The sequence below is a fragment of the Macrosteles quadrilineatus genome, unplaced genomic scaffold, assembly GCF_028750875.1.
Source record: "Macrosteles quadrilineatus isolate MER2022 unplaced genomic scaffold, UCM_ALF_1.0 Scaffold_12__1_contigs__length_5162894, whole genome shotgun sequence".
Taxonomy (NCBI): domain Eukaryota; kingdom Metazoa; phylum Arthropoda; class Insecta; order Hemiptera; family Cicadellidae; genus Macrosteles; species Macrosteles quadrilineatus.
In genome coordinates this window covers 4,893,787-4,909,247 of record NW_026542605.1, presented here as the reverse complement: position 1 = coordinate 4,909,247, position 15,461 = coordinate 4,893,787, and positions in this window count along the sequence as shown.

The following is a 15,461-nucleotide window of genomic DNA, read 5'->3' as shown; positions in this document are numbered from 1 at the left end:
CTTACCCGCTTGCCTCCTTGCGCATGCGCGAGCAGCGGTAGGGGTTGAGATTGGCGGGACATTCAAACAGTGTTGTGGAGATTGACTCCACAAGATCTCCCCCCCTCCCCCGAGCAGCAAAAACGGAAGAAAGGGTGACCTCCATGGTTGGGGTGTCACGTTGGTCCATAAAAAAAAAATATATATGCTGTTGAACACAAGTAAATTAATATAACATATAACAACAGTAAATATACAATAAATAGTAACAAATAACAAATAAATATATTACACAAATATCTGAAACATGAAATATAATATACGAATTCCGGTAACTGGTGTAATGTTGTGTGAGTGTATGTGTGAAAGTGTAAGAGCTCTTGCCTTCCTCCCTCCACAAGTCACAGTTTGCAGGTTCGAGCTGTTGAAATTAAAAAAATTAAAATAAAGGTTATGGCTCGACCGCAAATTTCAAAAAATATAAAAAATTAGCTAACCTGTGACTGTGTCAGGGGGTTGGCGTGTGGGTGTAAGTGTAAGTGTGAGGCTGTCGGGGCGAGCGACACACTGGCGACCGCTACTGTAGATGACACCTCAGAGAAGTGACACCCTAGACTCAGTGCGCTTCGCCAGTGTGGATGCCGGCGACTGGTGTTAAGTGTGGTGTGAGGGTGGTGGTCTTACAAACTAACTAACCTAATATCACTGGTGCCTGTGTGCGGTTTCATTTAGATACGTGTGCAATGCGGTTTTTGTTTTGGTCGTGTGTTTCAATTTTTTGGATGAAAAAAGGATTTCAATTGAGAGACATGAGCTCTCCTAACTGTTTTCCCTGACTTTGGGTCTACCAAAATTACAGTTACTGGTGAAGTGAAGGCTTGAATTATTAGGGGTTCGGACCAAACTGGTAAAAGTTTAGCATTCACTTTGTTCACTGCGCTACTTTGATGATTTAATCGATACATCACCCAATCACCTACTTTATATTCAACTGGTTGGCGTCCTTTGTTGTATTGATTTGTTCTGGTTTCTCTGGCTTTTCTGAGGTTGCTGTGTGCCTGTGCCCATGTGTGTCTGATATCTATTGGTTGGTCCGGAATGAGACGGTCTAAATTCCAATTTAGTTCAAGGGGGTGATTGATTTGATAGCCTAGGAACAATTCTGCTGGTGAGAAACCGGTGCTGTTGTGTTTGGCTGAGTTTAGAGCAATTTGGAAAAAGTGAAGGTTTGTGTCCCATTGTGCTTGATTTTGAGAGTGATAGATTCTGATGGCTATTTTTATGTTTTTGTTTACACGTTCGGCATGACTGGGATTTGGATAGTAAGGTGTTGTTGTGATGTGTTTAATTCCGAATTCTAGGCACATGTCAGAAAAATCTTTTGACTGAAAGGGGGATGCGTTGTCTGATACTAAAAATTTGGGGAAGGCAAAATAGGCAAAAACTCCTGTTTTTAATAGTGATATGGTGGTTTTGGCTGTTGAATTGCGGGCTGGTAAAAATATTGCAAATTTAGAGAATGCGTCAACAACTGTGAGAATGTATTTGTTTCCTTTTACTGATCTGGGTAACGGGCCAATGTAATCGATGAAAATTTTCTCAAATGGTCTGGTAGGGATTTCTGACGACAACAAACCTACTTTGGTGTTTGGTGCCTGTTTGGCGCGTTGGCAATCTGTGCATGATCGTACCATGTCTGATATGGTTTGTTTTAATGTGGGAGACCAAAAGTGTGGTTCAATCCTGGACCATGTTTTGTTAATTCCTAAGTGTGCTGTACTAGGTGCTAAGTGGTAGTATTTGAATAATAGTGGGATTAAACGGTCTGGAATGACAATGCGGTGTTTGGTTTGATTCGGGGACTTGTGTGTGAGAATGTTGTCTTTAATGAAGTAATTTGGGGGTGGTTTGTTTGATCTGAGAGATTTTATAATTTTTTGAATTGCGGGATCTTCTTTTTGGTAAGTGGGGATGTCTGTGAACGCGTCAGGGAGTTTGAAAAGTAGGTTGACTTGTTGTGTTTGTGAGGGTGGTGTATTTGAGTTGTCAAGCTGTACTTCTTCAAACATTCGCGATAAGCAGTCGGCGACGACGTTATCGCGGCCTTTTACATGTCGTACGGTGAACTGGAAAGAGTTAATTAGTGTTACCCATCTAGCTATTTTTCCAACTTGCCTAGGGTGATTGAGAAGCCATGTTAATGCGTTGCTGTCTGTGTATAGATCAAAATGCCTATGTTCCAAATATGTACGAAATTTGTCGAAAAAGTGTGTAATTGCCAAGGCTTCTAGTTCGAAAGCGCTGTAGTTTTTCTCGTGTTCATTGGTCGCTCGGGAACCGTACGCTACAGGTAACAATGCGTCGTCATATTGTTGGGAGATGATTGCAGATATGCTGTTGCGACTGGCGTCTGTATGTAAAACGAAGGGCAGCTCGAAGTTTGGCATTTTAAGGATTGGGTCTCGAGTGAGTGCGGCTTTAAGTTGGTCAAATGCTTTTTGCTGATTTGGTCCCCAAATAAATTTCTGGCCTTTTTTCTTTAAAAGATTTAACGGTGCTGATATGCTGGCGTAATTGGGAATAAACTTGGAGTAAAATGCTGTCATACCTAAGAATCTAGACACTTGTTTGAGATTTTTTGGAACTGGGAAGGTGTCGATTGGTTTTGTTCTTTCTCTACTGACTGATAACGTGTTATCCTTTATCACATGTCCAAGAAACTCAATTTGATTGGACGCTAAGGTCATTTTGGAAGGATTGACGGTTAAACCTGCTTTGTTTAATCGTTGTAGTACTTCCTGTATGTGAATTAAGTGTTCTTCGAAGGTGTTTGAATATATTACTAGATCGTCGAAAAAATTGTAAATGAATTTAAATTTGATGTCTCCAAAAACCTTATTCATCAGATCTGTAAGAACCATGGAACCATTTGCCAGTCCGAAGGGTACGTAGTTAAATTCGTATTGTGCCCATGGCACAACAAAACTTGTGTATTTTTTGGAATCTGGATGCAAAGGTATTTGATTGTATGCTTGGTTCAAATCTAGCAATGTGTAATATTTAGCTGTGCCAAGGTGTTGGAATGCTGACTCTAGGGTTGGTACTGGTGTGGCTTCAAGTGTCAAGCCTTGATTGAGCGCCTTATAATTAATTACCATGCGGGTCTTACCACCTTTTTTTGGTACTGTGAACGCTGGACTACTAAATTCTGAGGTTGACTCGCGTATGACACCATCTTTGAGCAGTTCCTGTATGTGCTGTCGCAAAATTTCTGTTTTGGGGGGTGAAAATTGGTATGGTCTGCAACGTACTACGTGGTCTGGTTTAATGCTGATACGATATTGAACTAGATTGGTTCTGCCTAATGTTTTGGTAACTGTGTCTGGGAACTTGGACAACAACTTTTCTAACCTACATTGTTGTTCAGAGTTCAAGTTGGGACCGAATTTAGGGGCTGATGGCTCCTGCTTGTCGTCGCTTTGTTGCGGTTGACCTAATGACAGAACTAATGGCGTGGTGTATGGAAATGTTATGGAATTTTTTGCTATGTTTATTACTGCTTTTGTTGAATTTAAAAAATCTAGGCCTAATATGATTTCTACGGGAAGGTGACTAGTGATATAAAATTTTTTGGTCCATGCGAGATAATTAACTTTAAAGTGTAGGTGTACGTAATGTGTTAATTTTAGTGGAATGGAGGAAGCTGTTGTAACGGTGGCATTGACTTCGTGTATCTGTCCAACTATAACACCCTTGATTGATCTGACCCTATTTAATAATGCTTTCGATATAATCGAGCATGAGGCTCCTGTGTCGATGAGTGCTGGTATTGAGTGATTGGCTATTTTAATGTTTAAAAGTGCGGAATCATTTAGTGGTGCTGTTATAGATTTAATTTTTGGTGATGATAATTTTTCCTGAGGTTTGTATGCGAAGGTTGGTTTATTGTAACAATTGTTTGTTCTAGCGGTTGTGTGGTTGTGGTAGGGAGAGGGGTAACCGCCTATTGTCCTCCCCCATTGGGGTTTAAATGTGGTTTTGGGTAGGTGTTGAACGGGGGAATGTATGGTGCTCTAGTGTGTGAAGCGTGAGACTGCCTATTGCTTGGTGTGGTATTTATGAGGTAGGTAGTGTGGTTTGGGCGTTGAACTGGGAAGGACTGTCGTGGGGGAAAGTTATTGTTTTGAAAAGATTGATGGTGAGGGGTTCGGGGTTGGAAACTGGGTTGGTTTGGATAATTTCGGGGTTGGAATGCAGGTTGATTTGAGTAATTTCGGGGTTGGAATCTGGGACGGGAATTGGAATGATGATTGAGCTGATGGCTATGACACGTTCGCTTTTGATGGCTGAATTGATTGCCGTTGGAGGGTGTGTTGGTTTCAGGATGTGGGATGATTGATTGATGAGTGACGCTTTGGGCAAAAGGGGCAATTTCGAGTAACTCCTGTATGCTGGTTATGGGCTTGAGGCCGGCAAAGGTGATCCTGGTTTGGGGGTTTATTCCCCGGAATATGTTTTGGAATATCTCTTGTGGTTGAGTGGATGGGGATAAAATCAAATACGATATTTGGATGTCGCGGACATAGTCAGCCAGGTGCTCATCTGAGGATTGCTGTCTGTAGAGCAGTTGGCTTTGAAGCTGCCTCAGGACCTCGGGAGTGAAAAAATTTTGATTGATGTTCTGTAAAATTGATGACCAATCTGTAATGTGTGAGATGGAGGTCATCCAAAATTGTCTGAACCTATCCGTCGTGTATGGGAGAACATTCATCAAAACAGCTTTGTCTGGTGCGATTTGCATTTCAATGATTTTGTGAAGCTGTTTACAAAAAATCACGACCTGGTTAGGGTCGTGACCAGATGTTCTGGGTATCTCTTTCAACAATTCTCTCACAAGAGGTGGGCATGAGGTTGATTCCACTGGTGAAGAGGGTTTGGCAATCATCTGAATTTGGTTTGAGAAGGCAGCTGTGGTCTGAGCTATGGCATTGAGGGTCATCGACTGTAATGAAGTTATCAGGGTTTGCAAATTGGTGTCATTTAGGTTGGTCGGGGTACACAGGGGTTGTTGGTTGGGTAGCGTTAGGTTCGGGTCGGGTTGAGCAGGTTGCGGGGTTTGGTTTTCAGAGTGGGGTTCCCCGGCAACGCTTTGGCCGGTGCGCGCAGCTTGCTGCTCGTTGTCGCGCGCATCGCCGTTACTATCGGTATTGCTAGCGGTTAAACTGTTGGTAGCGTTGGAGTCTATTATGAATTGGCGGAGAATTATTCTATTTTCTGCCAGTGTGTTTGCTGGATTAAGATTCCAAGTTTTACACTGTGCAATTGCTTCTGCAGCATTTAGATCCTTTACCCAAGAGTGGGTTGAGGGAATATCATTTAATTCGTATATAGGCATATTAATCATTTGAATGAGGGTGGGGGTAGCTTCCCTGTGAGGTCAGTGTGTGTGTAGATTTCAGTGTTCACTATTATTAACATTTATACATTTTTGAACTGCATACATATATGCACATATAGATATATACATACATACATATACACAAGTAGATTGTTTATGAAAGGGTTTTGACTATTGTACTAAAAATAATGTAAGCTATCATACTGATTTGAGCTGGGCTGAGGAGTTATTTTGACAAACTCGACGTGTAATGTGACAGTAATACCTAACTTGTGTATGGTTGTGTGCTAATGAACACACTTCACTTTCCATTGCCATTTGATGCAATTGGAATATTTGAATGAGGTTTGATTTCACCTGGGATGTGGTGAGATTTTATTAATTTTCTGCTTATTTACTTGATCATTTGGTGGGGTAAGGAAATGGTTTGGTTACACCCAGACGCCCTAGTAAATGCGGAACAACAATATACAAGACAGAGGAATATACGCCCTGGGTTCTCTGACCTTTTTGCCACATCTACCAAGACAACCATGCAACGTCGACACTCGTTTTTTTTTTATTGAGTGGAAAACCCAGAGTTGGGTAAACAAATACTAGTTAACATCGCATTTAGAAATGAAAGTACAAAAAATGGAAAATTAAAATTAATTATGGTGCACCAGGTATGTCCAACATCACGATACACATGACAACAATTTGATACTCTATAACAAATGCAAGCTTTTTTTTTTTTTTTTTTTTAACAGGGTTTAGGGTAAGGGTTGTGGGTAAGTTACCATGCAAGTGTGTGTCGTTACAATCCATTGATGAGTTTACATTTAAATGCCAGGGCGGCCAAATCCATAATCCAGTTGTCTGCACCATTATTAATTGCAAGTTGCAGGTGCTTATTACTTATTAGTCAAGTACGACACACTTATTCGGCCATTTATTCATGTGGATATTCAAGGATTGAGAGGGTAACGTGCACTTCTTTTTTTTTTTTTTTTTTGCTAGCACTTGTTTATTGAAACTTGAAACAAAATATCATTGTGTATGATGACGTGTAGACACACCTTCTGATATCCCGGTATATAAAAAAATTCCTAGTGGCAATAGGTTCCAGAGGTTGACCCTTGTTTGATAGAGACAAATTCTAATCTAAGCCTAAAGACAGTCTTAAAGCCTGGGTGTATAACTAAGGTAGGTAGGGTTGTGGGTTGGTATCTATAACACAAAATTATTTTGGTTCAATGCTAACAAGCATTGAGAAGATTGGAGAAGTTAACGACATTGCAGCGACGTGTGCTTGAACAATGTCGTAACTCAGGCAAGCGCGATAGGAAGTCGTGTTTGTGAGATATGTGCTGATTGTGTTTTGTAGGATCCTGGAGTTTGCAAAATTCTCCTATTCAGCCAGCTTTGGTTTCAAAAAAAAAGAAAAACACATTTTATTTTATTTTACTACTAACTAACATTCATTTTGTCCCTATTATGTTTGATAACTGTTGTGTTAAAATTTCAAAGGCTCTCTTGTTCAAATGTAGTTGGTCCAGTCGACGTGAATACTTGTATTGCTGTTCGAAAAATAACTCATTTGTAGACTCATGAAAACACAATCGTAGAATAAAGATGGTTTCACTTTGCAAGGTTGCGAGAAATTTATTGAATTCGGCTAATCGCTGCATGTGGGAGGGTGAATAAAGATACTTAGGATATATTGGTAAGGTGAGCGTTATAATGTATTGCGGGTGACAGAGCTTAATGATAAGTCGAACAAGTGATGAATATTGTGCGTGTAAATGTTGACTTGGTGTTTGCTTCGCAATGTCATTCGTTGCTGCGAATAAAACTACAATTGGCCTAACACACATACTAGCTAATTGTTGGCGACGTTGTTTTAAAATTGCCTTCAAGTTGGCCGTCGTAGTTCCAGACATTGTTATGCTATTCGAATTGACCTTCAATTGTTGCATGTGCGAAGGAAGTTTATTTAAATAATCTCTGTACCTACAAAATTGGGAATCCCCTACCAATAATATCTCGGGTAATTGTCGTTGCATAATGAATAATGTACCTAACAATATGATGAACAACTTTAATGAGCGAAGCAAATGTAATGAGGAATGTAATGACAAGTTAATGAACAATGTAATGACAGGTCGGAATAAATAGCACAAATTACAGTAATACAAATTATGATACAAATATAATACAAATGATATGAATTGTGGTGGTAGGCTAAATAGCTGCAATTGTAAATCTGTTAACCTATTATGTTTGTGGAATGTTTGTGAATTCTCAATTTTTAGTCTGATGCGAATGACTGTAGTTAATATTGTACAGTGAATGTTACGGCTGTGTTTGTAAACAGTGACGATAAATAACCCGCTGAGCGCGCAGAATACCAGTTCAAGGTCACATATCGTCTGACTCTACTGTCCGCTGCTTATTCAGTTGCTTTGCTCTGACGCTCGGTCTGCTGGTAAGAGTATTACAAGTTGTAAGGTGTTTTGTTGAGAACTAATGAGAATGTGTTTGCAAAATGGTGGTGTAATAAACACAATATTGAAAAAATCCTAGTGACTAAGCAATGAAATTGAATTAAATATTTACCAATTAAATTCACTACAAATACTAAATTAAACTCGTGAATTAAACATACGGTGACATACTGCTGAAAATACACATAAATAATACTGGGTGAACTGAACCTAGTTAAACATCAATTAAAGCTTAATAATTCGTGTATTCAGATTTTCTGGATTTTTATTATTTATTTTTTTTTTACGTTTACGATCAATGTTGAACAATTATAACTCTCTAACTCGTGGACATATTACAAAATGTTGCAAAGAATCTATTGTTGCAAAATAGTACCCATTTAAATCTCCTGTCCACAAATAAACAACACTTGATTACACTTAAAACTACGACCAGAGATATTGCTAGATCTGAAACTTCAAATATTGGTAACACAATAAATATTAAATATGACAATTATACAACAATTAATTAGTTACCAAGTAATAGACATGAACAAGATATGAAGTTTCTGGAAATAATCATTAAATTGTGTAGATCCAACAAACTTCCTAGATCATAGTAGAATAAAATATTTATTGCTAGCAATCAAGTACTATTCATTTTTTTGTCCTACACTGATCTATTAATATTTATTTGTATTTTTTGCCTGAATACACAAACTGACAAACTACAAAAGTAACAAAATTAACTATGTGATATTACTATGTGATATTACAACTTACAAACCAGCAGCTACGGGGAAAAATTGAAAAATCACTGGGCCTACACAACTATTTTCCAACTTTGATCGGAGTAAAATATATTTAGTAAGAGCTTGAACTCATCCCACACTTCAAACAGCTCGCCTTTACTACTTCCTTCACCACTTCCTACGTCATGGACCTGTTTTCCTCCCTTCCCATAGAATACTAGGCATGCGGCCTCAGGTCCGCCAATTGAGCGGAGTAAGCAAGATTTGATATAAACAAATAACTTGAATTTGATTCATTGAATTTGATTCATGATTCAAATTGAATACATGATGACGTCACCATAGCAACAATCCAATTGAATTCTCGTGGTTTGTTGGAAATGTTTAAGGAAATATGAATCCAGTCAGCTGTTTCTATTAGGTCATTGATTTTTACGTGTATATATGAGTAATAGTAACACTGTGTGTTTGTAATAGCATTAAGATAAGTATTATTTTGTCAATATCCTAATGTTTGTTTAGCTCCCATTTAATGAATGAGCACTAAATCTTGACACCATTTTCAACTGATTTGCTCAATGTGGCGGGGCGGATGACGTCATCACCGGTAGCAGTTTTCCCTCATTTACTCTGGTGTTTTTAGAGCACAAATTATAAATCTTATATATTGTTGTAGCACAAAATGAGCACTAAATTTCTATGTTCAATACATTGTTATATCCTTTAGTGGCGGACTGAACGTAAAGTTAGCCCCACCTACAGGATTTTTAATTTTTTGTGTGTTATTGTTGAGCACAAATTTTTATATATACACCTTTTGTGGCATAATGGTGCCACATTTTGGTGACCTGGTCATGTGAATTAAATTCCAGACCAAATCGTTCTTGTTGGAAACGTTAACTGAACACATTTATTGATGCAGAGGAGACAATTTACCGCAAATCACAGGCCCTAATAGCCAGCTTTGATGATTGTTTCATTAATTAATGCATTTATATCACAGAAATATGTACATTGTTCAACTTATGAAATAATTACTGTATGAGTTGACTGGACACAACGTGAACTAATATTTTATTTAATGATGAATTACTAATAATGGAAAGAATGTTATAGTGAATTGATACCATGATCTGAAATTACATATTATCAATAATTAGTGCTACGACACAATACCTTAAGGGGGCGTCCCCCCATTTCCCAAGAACTTAACCTTCCATGGTGTTTGCAGTCAGGAGCACGACACACGACAGACGTTTTTCACTCGTCTTACCCGCTTGCCTCCTTGCGCATGCGCGAGCAGCGGTAGGGGTTGAGATTGGCGGGACATTCAAACAGTGTTGTGGAGATTGACTCCACAAGATCTCCCCCCCTCCCCCGAGCAGCAAAAACGGAAGAAAGGGTGACCTCCATGGTTGGGGTGTCACGTTGGTCCATAAAAAAAAAATATATATGCTGTTGAACACAAGTAAATTAATATAACATATAACAACAGTAAATATACAATAAATAGTAACAAATAACAAATAAATATATTACACAAATATCTGAAACATGAAATATAATATACGAATTCCGGTAACTGGTGTAATGTTGTGTGAGTGTATGTGTGAAAGTGTAAGAGCTCTTGCCTTCCTCCCTCCACAAGTCACAGTTTGCAGGTTCGAGCTGTTGAAATTAAAAAAATTAAAATAAAGGTTATGGCTCGACCGCAAATTTCAAAAAATATAAAAAATTAGCTAACCTGTGACTGTGTCAGGGGGTTGGCGTGTGGGTGTAAGTGTAAGTGTGAGGCTGTCGGGGCGAGCGACACACTGGCGACCGCTACTGTAGATGACACCTCAGAGAAGTGACACCCTAGACTCAGTGCGCTTCGCCAGTGTGGATGCCGGCGACAGGTGTTAAGTGTGGTGTGAGGGTGGTGGTCTTACAAACTAACTAACCTAATATCACTGGTGCCTGTGTGCGGTTTCATTTAGATACGTGTGCAATGCGGTTTTTGTTTTGGTCGTGTGTTTCAATTTTTTGGATGAAAAAAGGATTTCAATTGAGAGACATGAGCTCTCCTAACTGTTTTCCCTGACTTTGGGTCTACCAAAATTACAGTTACTGGTGAAGTGAAGGCTTGAATTATTAGGGGTTCGGACCAAACTGGTAAAAGTTTAGCATTCACTTTGTTCACTGCGCTACTTTGATGATTTAATCGATACATCACCCAATCACCTACTTTATATTCAACTGGTTGGCGTCCTTTGTTGTATTGATTTGTTCTGGTTTCTCTGGCTTTTCTGAGGTTGCTGTGTGCCTGTGCCCATGTGTGTCTGATATCTATTGGTTGGTCCGGAATGAGACGGTCTAAATTCCAATTTAGTTCAAGGGGGTGATTGATTTGATAGCCTAGGAACAATTCTGCTGGTGAGAAACCGGTGCTGTTGTGTTTGGCTGAGTTTAGAGCAATTTGGAAAAAGTGAAGGTTTGTGTCCCATTGTGCTTGATTTTGAGAGTGATAGATTCTGATGGCTATTTTTATGTTTTTGTTTACACGTTCGGCATGACTGGGATTTGGATAGTAAGGTGTTGTTGTGATGTGTTTAATTCCGAATTCTAGGCACATGTCAGAAAAATCTTTTGACTGAAAGGGGGATGCGTTGTCTGATACTAAAAATTTGGGGAAGGCAAAATAGGCAAAAACTCCTGTTTTTAATAGTGATATGGTGGTTTTGGCTGTTGAATTGCGGGCTGGTAAAAATATTGCAAATTTAGAGAATGCGTCAACAACTGTGAGAATGTATTTGTTTCCTTTTACTGATCTGGGTAACGGGCCAATGTAATCGATGAAAATTTTCTCAAATGGTCTGGTAGGGATTTCTGACGACAACAAACCTACTTTGGTGTTTGGTGCCTGTTTGGCGCGTTGGCAATCTGTGCATGATCGTACCATGTCTGATATGGTTTGTTTTAATGTGGGAGACCAAAAGTGTGGTTCAATCCTGGACCATGTTTTGTTAATTCCTAAGTGTGCTGTACTAGGTGCTAAGTGGTAGTATTTGAATAATAGTGGGATTAAACGGTCTGGAATGACAATGCGGTGTTTGGTTTGATTCGGGGACTTGTGTGTGAGAATGTTGTCTTTAATGAAGTAATTTGGGGGTGGTTTGTTTGATCTGAGAGATTTTATAATTTTTTGAATTGCGGGATCTTCTTTTTGGTAAGTGGGGATGTCTGTGAACGCGTCAGGGAGTTTGAAAAGTAGGTTGACTTGTTGTGTTTGTGAGGGTGGTGTATTTGAGTTGTCAAGCTGTACTTCTTCAAACATTCGCGATAAGCAGTCGGCGACGACGTTATCGCGGCCTTTTACATGTCGTACGGTGAACTGGAAAGAGTTAATTAGTGTTACCCATCTAGCTATTTTTCCAACTTGCCTAGGGTGATTGAGAAGCCATGTTAATGCGTTGCTGTCTGTGTATAGATCAAAATGCCTATGTTCCAAATATGTACGAAATTTGTCGAAAAAGTGTGTAATTGCCAAGGCTTCTAGTTCGAAAGCGCTGTAGTTTTTCTCGTGTTCATTGGTCGCTCGGGAACCGTACGCTACAGGTAACAATGCGTCGTCATATTGTTGGGAGATGATTGCAGATATGCTGTTGCGACTGGCGTCTGTATGTAAAACGAAGGGCAGCTCGAAGTTTGGCATTTTAAGGATTGGGTCTCGAGTGAGTGCGGCTTTAAGTTGGTCAAATGCTTTTTGCTGATTTGGTCCCCAAATAAATTTCTGGCCTTTTTTCTTTAAAAGATTTAACGGTGCTGATATGCTGGCGTAATTGGGAATAAACTTGGAGTAAAATGCTGTCATACCTAAGAATCTAGACACTTGTTTGAGATTTTTTGGAACTGGGAAGGTGTCGATTGGTTTTGTTCTTTCTCTACTGACTGATAACGTGTTATCCTTTATCACATGTCCAAGAAACTCAATTTGATTGGACGCTAAGGTCATTTTGGAAGGATTGACGGTTAAACCTGCTTTGTTTAATCGTTGTAGTACTTCCTGTATGTGAATTAAGTGTTCTTCGAAGGTGTTTGAATATATTACTAGATCGTCGAAAAAATTGTAAATGAATTTAAATTTGATGTCTCCAAAAACCTTATTCATCAGATCTGTAAGAACCATGGAACCATTTGCCAGTCCGAAGGGTACGTAGTTAAATTCGTATTGTGCCCATGGCACAACAAAACTTGTGTATTTTTTGGAATCTGGATGCAAAGGTATTTGATTGTATGCTTGGTTCAAATCTAGCAATGTGTAATATTTAGCTGTGCCAAGGTGTTGGAATGCTGACTCTAGGGTTGGTACTGGTGTGGCTTCAAGTGTCAAGCCTTGATTGAGCGCCTTAGGCTATAATTAATTACCATGCGGGTCTTACCACCTTTTTTTGGTACTGTGAACGCTGGACTACTAAATTCTGAGGTTGACTCGCGTATGACACCATCTTTGAGCAGTTCCTGTATGTGCTGTCGCAAAATTTCTGTTTTGGGGGGTGAAAATTGGTATGGTCTGCAACGTACTACGTGGTCTGGTTTAATGCTGATACGATATTGAACTAGATTGGTTCTGCCTAATGTTTTGGTAAATGTGTCTGGGAACTTGGACAACAACTTTTCTAACCTACATTGTTGTTCAGAGTTCAAGTTGGGACCGAATTTAGGGGCTGATGGCTCCTGCTTGTCGTCGCTTTGTTGCGGTTGACCTAATGACAGAACTAATGGCGTGGTGTATGGAAATGTTATGGAATTTTTTGCTATGTTTATTACTGCTTTTGTTGAATTTAAAAAATCTAGGCCTAATATGATTTCTACGGGAAGGTGACTAGTGATATAAAATTTTTTGGTCCATGCGAGATAATTAACTTTAAAGTGTAGGTGTACGTAATGTGTTAATTTTAGTGGAATGGAGGAAGCTGTTGTAACGGTGGCATTGACTTCGTGTATCTGTCCAACTATAACACCCTTGATTGATCTGACCCTATTTAATAATGCTTTCGATATAATCGAGCATGAGGCTCCTGTGTCGATGAGTGCTGGTATTGAGTGATTGGCTATTTTAATGTTTAAAAGTGCGGAATCATTTAGTGGTGCTGTTATAGATTTAATTTTTGGTGATGATAATTTTTCCTGAGGTTTGTATGCGAAGGTTGGTTTATTGTAACAATTGTTTGTTCTAGCGGTTGTGTGGTTGTGGTAGGGAGAGGGGTAACCGCCTATTGTCCTCCCCCATTGGGGTTTAAATGTGGTTTTGGGTAGGTGTTGAACGGGGGAATGTATGGTGCTCTAGTGTGTGAAGCGTGAGACTGCCTATTGCTTGGTGTGGTATTTATGAGGTAGGTAGTGTGGTTTGGGCGTTGAACTGGGAAGGACTGTCGTGGGGGAAAGTTATTGTTTTGAAAAGATTGATGGTGAGGGGTTCGGGGTTGGAAACTGGGTTGGTTTGGATAATTTCGGGGTTGGAATGCAGGTTGATTTGAGTAATTTCGGGGTTGGAATCTGGGACGGGAATTGGAATGATGATTGAGCTGATGGCTATGACACGTTCGCTTTTGATGGCTGAATTGATTGCCGTTGGAGGGTGTGTTGGTTTCAGGATGTGGGATGATTGATTGATGAGTGACGCTTTGGGCAAAAGGGGCAATTTCGAGTAACTCCTGTATGCTGGTTATGGGCTTGAGGCCGGCAAAGGTGATCCTGGTTTGGGGGTTTATTCCCCGGAATATGTTTTGGAATATCTCTTGTGGTTGAGTGGATGGGGATAAAATCAAATACGATATTTGGATGTCGCGGACATAGTCAGCCAGGTGCTCATCTGAGGATTGCTGTCTGTAGAGCAGTTGGCTTTGAAGCTGCCTCAGGACCTCGGGAGTGAAAAAATTTTGATTGATGTTCTGTAAAATTGATGACCAATCTGTAATGTGTGAGATGGAGGTCATCCAAAATTGTCTGAACCTATCCGTCGTGTATGGGAGAACATTCATCAAAACAGCTTTGTCTGGTGCGATTTGCATTTCAATGATTTTGTGAAGCTGTTTACAAAAAATCACGACCTGGTTAGGGTCGTGACCAGATGTTCTGGGTATCTCTTTCAACAATTCTCTCACAAGAGGTGGGCATGAGGTTGATTCCACTGGTGAAGAGGGTTTGGCAATCATCTGAATTTGGTTTGAGAAGGCAGCTGTGGTCTGAGCTATGGCATTGAGGGTCATCGACTGTAATGAAGTTATCAGGGTTTGCAAATTGGTGTCATTTAGGTTGGTCGGGGTACACAGGGGTTGTTGGTTGGGTAGCGTTAGGTTCGGGTCGGGTTGAGCAGGTTGCGGGGTTTGGTTTTCAGAGTGGGGTTCCCCGGCAACGCTTTGGCCGGTGCGCGCAGCTTGCTGCTCGTTGTCGCGCGCATCGCCGTTACTATCGGTATTGCTATCGGTTAAACTGTTGGTAGCGTTGGAGTCTATTATGAATTGGCGGAGAATTATTCTATTTTCTGCCAGTGTGTTTGCTGGATTAAGATTCCAAGTTTTACACTGTGCAATTGCTTCTGCAGCATTTAGATCCTTTACCCAAGAGTGGGTTGAGGGAATATCATTTAATTCGTATATAGGCATATTAATCATTTGAATGAGGGTGGGGGTAGCTTCCCTGTGAGGTCAGTGTGTGTGTAGATTTCAGTGTTCACTATTATTAACATTTATACATTTTTGAACTGCATACATATATGCACATATAGATATATACATACATACATATACACAAGTAGATTGTTTATGAAAGGGTTTTGACTATTGTACTAAAAATAATGTAAGCTATCATACTGATTTGAGC